Consider the following 13,797-nt stretch of genomic DNA (forward strand, 5'->3'; position numbering starts at 1 on the left):
AAGTTTTCCTGAATTAATATATTTTTTCAAATTTTTTTCTTATGAAATGATAAACCTACCCATTTCATTATGTATGAGGTCAATTTTTTTTTATTGGAGTTAAAATTAACGCAGATATATGACCGAACCTAACCAACCCTACCTAACCTAACCTAACCTATCTTTATAGGTTAGGTTAGGTTAGGTAGCCGGAAAAGTTAGGTTAGGTTAGGTTAGGTAGGTTAGGTAGTCGAAAAAGCATTAATTCATGAAAACTTGGCTTATTAGGCAAATCGGGCCTTGAATAGTAGGCCAAAAAGTGAGTTCTGGCTACTAGGTACGACATATATATATATATATATATATATATATATATATATGTCGTACCTAGTAGCCAGAATGCACTTCTCGGCCTACTATGCAAGGCCCGATTTGCCTAATAAGCCAAGTTTTCCTGAATTAATATATTTTCTCTAATTTTGTTCTTGTGAAATGATAAAGCTACCCATTTCATTATGTATGAGGTCAATTTTATTTTATTGAAGTTAAAATTAACGTAGATATATGACCGAACCTAACCAACCCTACCTAACCTAACCTAACCTATCTTTATAGGTTAGGTTAAGTTAGGTAGCCGAAAAAGTTTGGTTAGGTTAGGTTAGGTAGTCGAAAAACAATTAATTCATGAAAACTTGGCTTATTAGGCAAATCGGGCCTTGCATAGTAGGTGTGGGATATTTGGGCTTGATTCTGATTAATTAATAATTAAAGTAGTAAATTAAATTACGAAGGACCACCCGCTTTTAAAGTAAAGAGGGAAACTGAGAATTTCAGATCATTAGATAAAATTCTAGAGAAAACCAGTGACTATGGATATAACTAGAAAGTATGATCATAAGAATAATTAATGGGCTGTATTATTAAAGAAACAAACCTCAAACACCTACATTGGGGGGTTATTACTGGAGGTAAGTACGTCCAGGAATCAGTGTGGTTCGTTCACTAATTCAATTAATAATAATCTAATCCTATAAAGAATGCTGAATATAATATCATTCACATAAAGAAGAAAATGAATATGAGCATAGTAATGAGTTACAGTAAATCACACATTAATATTAAAACATTCTGAATACATCAATTGCAAGGAAATGGATAAAAGAAATAAGCCTTAGCTTGTAGCCGATTCCTTTAGATAACCATGGAAGTCCTCTTAATCTCCAAGTCTGGTACACTGACGAATGGTACGGTTAGCATGGAGAAGACAGCATGAGGAATTGGTCTCTCGAGCTGCAAGATAAATAACTACCAGTAGCAATTGATTTAACTACTCAATTCATATTCAAGATTATTAATATCTACAGATGGAATTCAAATCACCTGTTATTAGGTGTTATCCCGCTGCGTGACGAACAATCACCCCGCTATTATTAAACCTGTAAATGATGCATCAAATAAAAGGTACTTAGCTGTGGGCACTGTATAAGTATTAAGATTGCCGTAATTTCGCATCCCAGGCTCCGGTGAACCTATCCTGGATTGATGCGTTTCAAGCTGGCTGATCACGTGTCGTCAGGAACCAAGTCTAGGGTCCCTCATTTAACACCAGCACTAGTTGAAGATATTATCTGCAAGGTCGTTCACGCCTCACAGTGGCGGCTTTCATCTGAAGATGAATAACACCTGCCCGATTTGCTGGGCAATGGCGTCTTTTATGAGTACGGTAAGCACAGTTCTGCCTCCTTTCGGCTCTGCACGTGTCCGCGTACGTACTGAAGGGGATGGCGTCCCTCCAACCCACGCCGAGTCGACGTTCATAACACAAATTATTGTCACGAACATTAATATTTCTCGCATTCGCGCTTGAAACTCTAAAGACTGGACGGGTTTATTATTTAGAGGAACGAAATATTATTATTTACCGATTTAGGAATAGTAAATATATAAGGGAGAGGAATTAATGTCTCCCCATGGCATTCATTGATGATGTTAACTCTATCGTGAGGTAGACGCTATGATTCTAACGCTCTATTTGGCTTTTAGTTAGAGAACAAATCGTCTGCAATCAGTTGTCATACAGAATGCTTTAATTATGGAGAATCGTATTTAATTCTCACACAAATTGAATATAATGTGTTTTACTGTAAAGAAATCTGACGCAATACTGGCGTCAGGTGACGTGAGAATTCTAGCCTAATGCACAGATGAATTATTAGTACATGAGAATTCTATGAGTTGTTAATTTTACTTACTACAATATTAAGTATGGTTAGTAATAAGTAATGAGAATACAACAATGTTGTATTCGGTGTTGGAAATATCCAACATAACTCCAGGGGGAGGATCTTAGGGTCGCAGTGTACTGTGTTGTACTGACCTATCCCGAAGTGATATTAAGATTAATACATTAGTATGTTAGTATGTTAGTACACACATAACGAACGTCCCGGATTTATCAAGGACACAAGAATTTGAGTCTTGCTATTTACATGTCAATTGAAACATGTTGTTGTAGCCTACACAATATTTATAAAATTCAACTCTCCCAATTTAAACTAACAGAATCTACGGTGATGCGATATCCTGGGTCATAGTGACGTGTAATGTTTCGTTACGTGATATCACATCGTAACATCATCACAGTTTTCTCAGTGGGATGTGAAAGAAATTACTCTTGTTCAGAGTTGTAATAGGCTTGCAGTTTCCCTTAGTGGAAACACGCATTAATTATTGAAACATTAAATGATTAAGTTATCGGTAATCAGGAACACTCTAAAGCTCACAATAAACTCAACAACTAGGTTCGCAGTGACATGTAATGGTGTATTACGTAGCTGCTGAATCGTAGGTAAACTCAGAATAAGTTCCTAAGAACTGATAACACTATTGTATAATTATACAGTAAAGTATTATTAGTCATTTAAGATCAAGGAGACTATGACACTACAGTAAGGTGACTGTCTAGGGTCGCTGTGACTTGTAACTATTGAGTTACTAGACAACAACATCACGCAGCGTCACGATCACCCCAAATTCAAATGAGGAAATTGAAGTTAATGTGCACTGCCGTGCAGTAGTCATGCTGACTGATGGTACAAATAATTTGCTAACTAGCTAAAATAGAAAGTAGAGAACTGAAAAGTTTATTCATTAAAATCAAGGAAAATTCTGAGTCGACAGTGAGATTAGTAGCCTAGTCATTCTGACTTATGAGCTAATTAAATGGCAGGTCATAGGCTTGACACTGTAAACTTGTTAATGCGAAATCACCTTTACATGAATTTGAGTTTATTAGATCAGTCTCTATAAGTATAGTCAACTGTAATTAATGGTGAGTACAGATTAGGCTAGTACTCAGTTGACACTACTAAAGTCTCTAAACCTACCTAAATAAATGGTTTGAATTTCTAACCTACCTAAGTAAGGGACTAAGCTAAATGTGAGCAAAAATGTACACAAATTAACATGGTGAGCAGTATTGAGCTCATTAACAGGTCGAGTTATATTGAACTCGTGAACATGATGAGCTACAGTGAGCTCGTCAGCAGTGCTGACAGGGTGAGTTACAGTGAACTCGTCAACAGTGTTGACAGGGTGAGCTACAGTGAGCTCGTTAGCTAGTGCTAACAGGGTGAGTTACAGTGAACTCGTCAACAGTGTTGACAGGGTGAGCTACAGTGAGCTCGTTAGCTAGTGCTAACAGGGTGAGTTGCAGTGAACTCGTCAACAGTGTTGGCAGGGTGAGCTACATGGAGCTCGTTAGCAGTGCTAACAGGGTGAGTTGCAGTGAACTCGTCAACAGTGTTGACAGGGTGAGCTACATGGAGCTCGTTAGCAGTGCTAACAGGGTGAGTTGCATTGAACTCGAATTAACGAGGTGGAGTTTTGTCATTCAGTTATCATGGCGAGCAATATTAAGCTCGTGCGCATGGTGAACGAGCACTCATATTATTACGTTAATTCTAAGGTGAGCTATGTTAAGCTCATGGCGTATGTTAATTAACAATGCCGATGTTTAACGATAATGCATTAAACATATTAGTTCTCTGTAAATTCGCTTACGTATTAGTAAGTTTGCAAGTTTGTTCGTGTTGCGTTCCTAAACTAAATAAGCAGAAACGAAAGAAAAACAACTCAAACAATTAATGCAAGTATTTATCACTAACTCTTAGTGCAGAAAACATGGTATTAAGAAGGTTTTCTTGGCAAACCTTTAAGCGCAAGTATAGTGGACCAGTGGTCCTAGTGAATTTGTAATTAAATTCAGGAAATGCCAGTGGCATTAAGTGCTAGATTCTCTAGCCTAACATTATTAATTCCTAGGGAGTGCTAGATTCTCTAGCCTAACATTACAATTTAACTAGGAGGACTGAGTGTGGTCAATTACTAATTGTCGAGAATAATTCTAGGTCTGCAGTGAATTCAATAGCTTGGTCGCTGTAACTTGTACTTGTTTGAGTACGGACTATTGGTTTTCACAGAGAACTATGAAACATCTCGGCGAATATCAATTGCACTACATTCAATCTGAGTTTATTACTCAGCTGGGTTTCTCCTTTTAGCTTGCTGCTGGAGAATTGATTTACTGCTGACTAATTTATTATTGGCAGGTTTAGGCTTCTTCACATTCAGAACTTTACCAGTAAGTAAGTAGCCTCCTGCAGATTGGAGCATATTCATTCCCAATCGTTTAATATGTCCAGTTATGAACTGGTAATAGTAGTCGGCTCCTACTAGTACATCTACATTGTTAAGGCGGTCAGACATTAATTTGTTGTCAGCCAAATTAATTTCACGTTCCTGCAGGAAGTGGGCTGTGTACCCCAGACCCTTAATATTTAAGTCTAAAGGTATTTGATCTACAACAATGGCTTGGACAGCCTTGGCTTGACTACCTAGTCGTACAAGCGGTTGAACTACTGTGTATTCATGGGTTCCTCGATTTATCATGAACCCTGACAAGTTTAATTTTACCTGTCCTATTGGTTGTAAATTAAGTGCCTCTGCTGCCCTTTGAGTAATGAAAGTTCTCTGGGAACCTTGGTCAAATAGTCCACGTATGGTGATCTTGGCACCTCTGTTCTTCACTTGAAGTTGGGCAGTAGGCAAAGCAGCATCCACTTGAGATGCTTGTAAAGTTACGCTGTACACATCTCGCACCTTGCAGCACTGTACTGGTGTAGATTCTCTACGTCCTATTCTAGGATTGACATAATTAGTTCTAACTAATTTGCACAGTGCAGCATGATGCTTGCCCCTTCTATACCTGTTGCAGGTGTTCAGTGGGGTGTCACAGCTGTTAACATTATGTGGTTTGAGACACCTAGTACATTTGTGTAACTGTTTGAGTCGTCTGACTCTTGTGTCTCTATTAGGATAATTAGTACATTTGTACAGAGAATGTTTTTGATTACAAAACAAGCACATTCTCCATCCTGCAGATCGTTTAGGGGTTACCGGTTTAGGTAAAACAGTATTCGCAGGTTGTGATGGTTTTGCTGTTTGCATTTGTTTGTTATTTATTCTCTTGTGAGTACTTGGTGTACTCTGGGGAACCATTAACAGGCTCTTGGGAGTGCTCTTTGGACTATTAGGTCTCTTAGGAGCACCGGTGGGACTATTAGCAGTGCTCTTTGGACTATTAGGTCTCTTAGGAGCACCTGTGGGACTCTTAGGCCTCACTGATGAATCAGTGTTTGACTGGGCAGTCGCTGTTGGCATTTAGGCACATTCCTATGTTTGTTTCCTTAGTGTAGACTGCAGTGTGGAAACCTCCGCCCTTTTCCATGACTGTTACATCTAGAAAGGGCAGCTTCCCATCCTTTTCCATCTCGTAAGTGAAACGCAGCACGGAACTCCGCTCAAATGCCTCCTTCAACTCCTGCAGATGTCTGACATCAGGTACCTGTGTAAAAATGTCGTCAACATACCTGCAGTATATGGCCGGTTTCAAGTTCATGTCGACTAAGACTTTATGCTCGATGGTACCCATGTAGAAGTTTGCAAACAGGACACCTAGGGGAGAACCCATGGCGACCCCATCTACTTGCTTATACATGTGCCCATCCGGGCTCAAGAAGGGTGCCTCTTTAGTACAAGCTTGGAGTAGTTTCCTCAGAATATTTTCTGGTATGTCAAGAGGAGTACAGGCTGGATCACGATACACTCGACATGAACTTGAAACCGGCCATATACTGCAGGTATGTTGACGACATTTTTACACAGGTACCTGATGTCAGACATCTGCAGGAGCTGAAGGAGGCATTTGAGCAGAGTTCTGTGCTGCGTTTCACTTACGAGATGGAAAAGGATGGGAAGCTGCCCTTTCTAGATGTAACAGTCATAGAAAAGGGCGGAGGTTTCCACACTGCAGTCTACACTAAGGAAACAAACATAGGAATGTGCCTAAATGCCAACAGCGACTGCCAAGACAGGTACAAGAGGAGTGTTGTTAACGCATATGTCGACCGTGCTCTCAGCCACAGCTCAGAATGGAAGCAAGTCGACGAAGAACTCTGTAGGGTAAGGCAGGTCCTAGTCAATAACGGCTTCTCCAATGGTTTCGTCAAAGACATCATAAGAAGGAAAGTGAAAAGCCATGCAACCTCTGAAGAGACAACTAACACAACACCTATACCCCCTATTAGACTATTTTACAGGAACTTCTTTTCCACAGCTCATAAAACGGAGGAAAGGGTCCTGAAAGATATTGTTAATAGAAACGTTATCCCTACAGACAAAAATCAGAGGATACAACTGACGATTTACTATAAAACCAGAAAAACGGCCAGCCTACTCATGAGAAACTCTCCAGACACAAAACAGAACGCTTTAAAAGAGACTAACGTCGTCTATGCCTTCAAATGCCCTCTTGTGGACTGTAAGCTCCAAAAAACCCAGTATATAGGCAAGACAACAACATCTCTTTCTAGGCGTTTAACGATGCATAAGCAACAGGGCTCCATTAAGGAACATATAATCTCTTCCCACAACCAAACCATCGCCAGAGAAATCCTAGTAAACAACACAGAAATCATCGATAGATACAGCGATAGCAGGCGGCTTGACGTTTGCGAGGCACTACACATCAAGAAGTCAACACCAGCAATCAACAGCCAATTATTGCACAACTATATTCTACCCACCTCAAGACTCCGCTCCAATATAGAAGCATCAAGAAATATGGACCAATAGGCTTTCTACAAACACTTCTATTCAATATCCATTGTTTCGTGTTCTGTCTTGTGTTGATGAAATTAATACCCTATTAATACCACCTTTTGTTCTGTCTTGTGTTGATGAAATTAATACCCTATAAATGCCACATCTTGTTCTGTCTTGTGTTAATGCCACATCACCCCTTCCACCTCACTCAAATGTAGATATAAAATCGGAGATGCGGAAGTTCTATTCAGTTGTGTTTTTGTGAACTGAAGTCTTTGAAAATGTAATAAGTTTTACGAAACGCGCTCGTGTCGCGTCAGACTAGAAATAAAAATGAATTTTGGAGAATTGATTTTTTATTTATCTCCAACAGTGAAAAGAAATGTTCGAAAGATTGAGAAAATTCGTGTTAGAATTATTAATCTTACTTTTTCGGTCATATTTAATAATATATATATATATATATATATATATATATATAACTGAAAACTCACACCCCAGAAGTGACTCGAACCCATACTCCCACAACTGGTATGTACAGGGACGCCTTAATCCGCTTGACCATCACGACCGGACAAAAGGAAGTGATAGCCGAGGCTATATGAACCACTTCCCCGCCGGCACTCGGATGGTAATCTTGGGCATAGCATTTTATCAAATCACCTCATTCTTTGGGGCACACGTGAGGAACACAAATGCAAACAAGCCTGAATGGTCCCCAGGACTATATACAACTGAAAACTCACACCCCAGAAGTGACTCGAACCCATACTCCCACAACTGGTATGTACAGGGACGCCTTAATCCGCTTGACCATCACGACCGGACAAAAGGAAGTGATAGCCGAGGCTATATGAACCACTTCCCCGCCGGCACTCGGATGGTAATCTTGGGCATAGCATTTTATCAAATCACCTCATTCTTTGGGGCACACGTGAGGAACACAAATGCAAACAAGCCTGAATGGTCCCCAGGACTATATACAACTGAAAACTCACACCCCAGAAGTGACTCGAACCCATACTCCCACAACTGGTATGTACAGGGACGCCTTAATCCGCTTGACCATCACGACCGGACAAAAGGAAGTGATAGCCGAGGCTATATGAACCACTTCCCCGCCGGCACTCGGATGGTAATCTTGGGCATAGCATTTTATCAAATCACCTCATTCTTTGGGGCACACGTGAGGAACACAAATGCAAACAAGCCTGAATGGTCCCCAGGACTATATACAACTGAAAACTCACACCCCAGAAGTGACTCGAACCCATACTCCCACAACTGGTATGTACAGGGACGCCTTAATCCGCTTGACCATCACGACCGGACAAAAGGAAGTGATAGCCGAGGCTATATGAACCACTTCCCCGCCGGCACTCGGATGGTAATCTTGGGCATAGCATTTTATCAAATCACCTCATTCTTTGGGGCACACGTGAGGAACACAAATGCAAACAAGCCTGAATGGTCCCCAGGACTATATACAACTGAAAACTCACACCCCAGAAGTGACTCGAACCCATACTCCCACAACTGGTATGTACAGGGACGCCTTAATCCGCTTGACCATCACGACCGGACAAAAGGAAGTGATAGCCGAGGCTATATGAACCACTTCCCCGCCGGCACTCGGATGGTAATCTTGGGCATAGCATTTTATCAAATCACCTCATTCTTTGGGGCACACGTGAGGAACACAAATGCAAACAAGCCTGAATGGTCCCCAGGACTATATACAACTGAAAACTCACACCCCAGAAGTGACTCGAACCCATACTCCCACAACTGGTATGTACAGGGACGCCTTAATCCGCTTGACCATCACGACCGGACAAAAGGAAGTGATAGCCGAGGCTATATGAACCACTTCCCCGCCGGCACTCGGATGGTAATCTTGGGCATAGCATTTTATCAAATCACCTCATTCTTTGGGGCACACGTGAGGAACACAAATGCAAACAAGCCTGAATGGTCCCCAGGACTATATACAACTGAAAACTCACACCCCAGAAGTGACTCGAACCCATACTCCCACAACTGGTATGTACAGGGACGCCTTAATCCGCTTGACCATCACGACCGGACAAAAGGAAGTGATAGCCGAGGCTATATGAACCACTTCCCCGCCGGCACTCGGATGGTAATCTTGGGCATAGCATTTTATCAAATCACCTCATTCTTTGGGGCACACGTGAGGAACACAAATGCAAACAAGCCTGAATGGTCCCCAGGACTATATACAACTGAAAACTCACACCCCAGAAGTGACTCGAACCCATACTCCCACAACTGGTATGTACAGGGACGCCTTAATCCGCTTGACCATCACGACCGGACAAAAGGAAGTGATAGCCGAGGCTATATGAACCACTTCCCCGCCGGCACTCGGATGGTAATCTTGGGCATAGCATTTTATCAAATCACCTCATTCTTTGGGGCACACGTGAGGAACACAAATGCAAACAAGCCTGAATGGTCCCCAGGACTATATACAACTGAAAACTCACACCCCAGAAGTGACTCGAACCCATACTCCCACAACTGGTATGTACAGGGACGCCTTAATCCGCTTGACCATCACGACCGGACAAAAGGAAGTGATAGCCGAGGCTATATGAACCACTTCCCCGCCGGCACTCGGATGGTAATCTTGGGCATAGCATTTTATCAAATCACCTCATTCTTTGGGGCACACGTGAGGAACACAAATGCAAACAAGCCTGAATGGTCCCCAGGACTATATACAACTGAAAACTCACACCCCAGAAGTGACTCGAACCCATACTCCCACAACTGGTATGTACAGGGACGCCTTAATCCGCTTGACCATCACGACCGGACAAAAGGAAGTGATAGCCGAGGCTATATGAACCACTTCCCCGCCGGCACTCGGATGGTAATCTTGGGCATAGCATTTTATCAAATCACCTCATTCTTTGGGGCACACGTGAGGAACACAAATGCAAACAAGCCTGAATGGTCCCCAGGACTATATACAACTGAAAACTCACACCCCAGAAGTGACTCGAACCCATACTCCCACAACTGGTATGTACAGGGACGCCTTAATCCGCTTGACCATCACGACCGGACAAAAGGAAGTGATAGCCGAGGCTATATGAACCACTTCCCCGCCGGCACTCGGATGGTAATCTTGGGCATAGCATTTTATCAAATCACCTCATTCTTTGGGGCACACGTGAGGAACACAAATGCAAACAAGCCTGAATGGTCCCCAGGACTATATACAACTGAAAACTCACACCCCAGAAGTGACTCGAACCCATACTCCCACAACTGGTATGTACAGGGACGCCTTAATCCGCTTGACCATCACGACCGGACAAAAGGAAGTGATAGCCGAGGCTATATGAACCACTTCCCCGCCGGCACTCGGATGGTAATCTTGGGCATAGCATTTTATCAAATTATATAGTCCTGGGGACCATTCAGGCTTGTTTGCATTTGTGTTCCTCACGTGTGCCCCAAAGAATGAGGTGATTTGATAAAATGCTATGCCCAAGATTACCATCCGAGTGCCGGCGGGGAAGTGGTTCATATAGCCTCGGCTATCACTTCCTTTTGTCCGGTCGTGATGGTCAAGCGGATTAAGGCGTCCCTGTACATACCAGTTGTGGGAGTATGGGTTCGAGTCACTTCTGGGGTGTGAGTTTTCAGTTGTATATAGTCCTGGGGACCATTCAGGCTTGTTTGCATTTGTGTTCCTCACGTGTGCCCCAAAGAATGAGGTGATTTGATAAAATGCTATGCCCAAGATTACCATCCGAGTGCCGGCGGGGAAGTGGTTCATATAGCCTCGGCTATCACTTCCTTTTGTCCGGTCGTGATGGTCAAGCGGATTAAGGCGTCCCTGTACATACCAGTTGTGGGAGTATGGGTTCGAGTCACTTCTGGGGTGTGAGTTTTCAGTTGTATATAGTCCTGGGGACCATTCAGGCTTGTTTGCATTTGTGTTCCTCACGTGTGCCCCAAAGAATGAGGTGATTTGATAAAATGCTATGCCCAAGATTACCATCCGAGTGCCGGCGGGGAAGTGGTTCATATAGCCTCGGCTATCACTTCCTTTTGTCCGGTCGTGATGGTCAAGCGGATTAAGGCGTCCCTGTACATACCAGTTGTGGGAGTATGGGTTCGAGTCACTTCTGGGGTGTGAGTTTTCAGTTGTATATAGTCCTGGGGACCATTCAGGCTTGTTTGCATATATATATATATATATATATATATATATATATATATATATATATATATATATATATATATATATATATGTACATATATATTATATATATATATATATATATATATATATATATATATATATATATATATATATATATATATATATATATATATATATATATATATATATATATATATATATATATATATATATATATATATATATATTGGTGTATACTGGCAGCAGGTTTTCTTTCAAACATGTTTCATTGAATATGACCGCATATTCTGTATTTATTAATTTCTGGTTTAGGGCTTCTATCCCTCTAACTATTTTCTTAGCATCAGGGCTTAATTGAAATAGGAGTTCTCCAAAACTCATTTTCGTACTTTTAAGGTGAAGAAAAGAAGTTATTTACTATAGAGTGTATTACACTTATTTGTATAATTTGCACGACGTTTCGAACCTCCATGGTTCATTCTCAAGTGAACAGATCTTCACAATACTAGTTGATTTTATACCCGCATTAGATCAGGTGATAATATAATGAAGGTGAAACACATGGGGGGATACATAAGGGATAAATGTGAGGTGAAACATAGAGGCTGCAGAAGGCTTATTGGCCCATACGAGGCATATCCTATCTAAACAAAGATTAATCCAGTGTAATTGGCCTGTTATGTTGGACATTGTCTTCTGTGTTGGCATCGATATGTTCTTGTCTTGTCCTTAGTAAGGACAAGACAAGAACAAGACAAGACAAGACATATATATATATATATATATATATATATATATATATATATATATATATATATATATATATATATATATATATATATATATATATATATATATATATATATATATATATATAAATATATATATATATATATATATATATATATATATATATATATATATATATATATATATATATATATATATATATATATATATATATATATATATATATATATATATATTCTCCGGCGTCTCGTCGCAAAGGCTGCTGCAAGAACAGTTAGTTAGACAGCAGCCAACATGCTGAAGCCAAAACAGCTCGGGTTCGGCATTCCACAAGGGTGTGAGGCGGCAGCCCATGCAACTCGAGCCTTCATCGCTAACATGACAGATGGAAAGGCCCTGATCAAGCTAGATTTCAAAAATGCCTTCAATTTGATACAGAGGGATGCTGTACTCCTTGCAGTTCATAGTCATTTCCCTTCCCTCTACCCTTTTGTACATTCATGCTACAGTATGGATCTAAAGCTACATTTTGGGGAACATGAAATTGACCCTCGAGATGGCGTCCAACAGGGTGACCCCCTTGCTCCTCTCCTTTGCTGCTTGGTCATCAAACAAGTCACAGGGGTCGTGTCCAGTGAGCTTAATATCTGGTTCTTGGATGATGGTACCCTAGCTGGTTCCCAAGACTCCCTCCCGAAGGACATCAGAAAAATCCAGGAGCACAATACAGTTTATGCCTCACCCTGAACCTTTCTAAATGTGAAATAATATGTTCCATCCAGGGCATCGTAGAGAGAATAGAGGGTCTTCTGCCAAATATCCATAAAACTAAACCTGAAGACAGCACACTCCTAGGAGCTCCCCCGGGGTTGAAAGCCATCGATGAGGTCCTTGATAAGAAAATCGCCGACCTTAAGAGGATGGATGGGAGGATTCAGGATACTGATGCTCATGATGCACTCGACCTCATCACCAGATGACTGTCCCTCCCCAGGTTAACCTACTTTCTGAGGTGTTCACCATCTTACAGTAGCCAAAAACTAGGCGAGTATGACTGGTTACTGAAATCAATGCTAGAAAACGCCCTTAACCTCTCTCTTGATGACCTACAGTGGAAACAAGCCTCTCTTCCCATAAGACTTGGGGGCCTCGGAGTTCGAACAGCAACACAAATCGCTGTACCAGCCTTTCTGTCCTCTTCATCGGCATCCGACAACCTTGTGAAGGAAATTCTACCTGCCTACTTACATCAGCTGGCAGGTGTACATGATCCAAATTTTACATGCTGTGCCACAGAGTGGGCCTCTCGTGCAAGCTTATCACCTCAACCACCATCCCCGAAAGCCCACAAGCAATCCAGCTGGGATGGCCCCATTGTAGACCAAGTTGCTGCAGAGTGCCTGGGTGCTGCAACAACACAACACGACATTCCTCGCCTCACAGCAGTAGCAGCCCCACATAAGAACAAAGGCAACTGCAGAAAGCCTATTGACCCTTACGAGGCAGCTCCTATTTATAACCACCCAATCCCACTCATGTCCAACTCACACTTGAAACAATCAAGTGACCCCACCTTCACCACGTTATGCGGCAATTGGTTCCACAAATCAATAACCCTGTTACTGAACCAGTATTTACCCAAGTCTTTCCTAAATCTAAACTTATCCATTTTATACCCATTGTTTCGTGTTCTGTCTTGT

The sequence above is a fragment of the Procambarus clarkii genome, chromosome 13, assembly GCF_040958095.1.
Source record: "Procambarus clarkii isolate CNS0578487 chromosome 13, FALCON_Pclarkii_2.0, whole genome shotgun sequence".
Taxonomy (NCBI): Eukaryota; Metazoa; Arthropoda; class Malacostraca; order Decapoda; family Cambaridae; genus Procambarus; species Procambarus clarkii.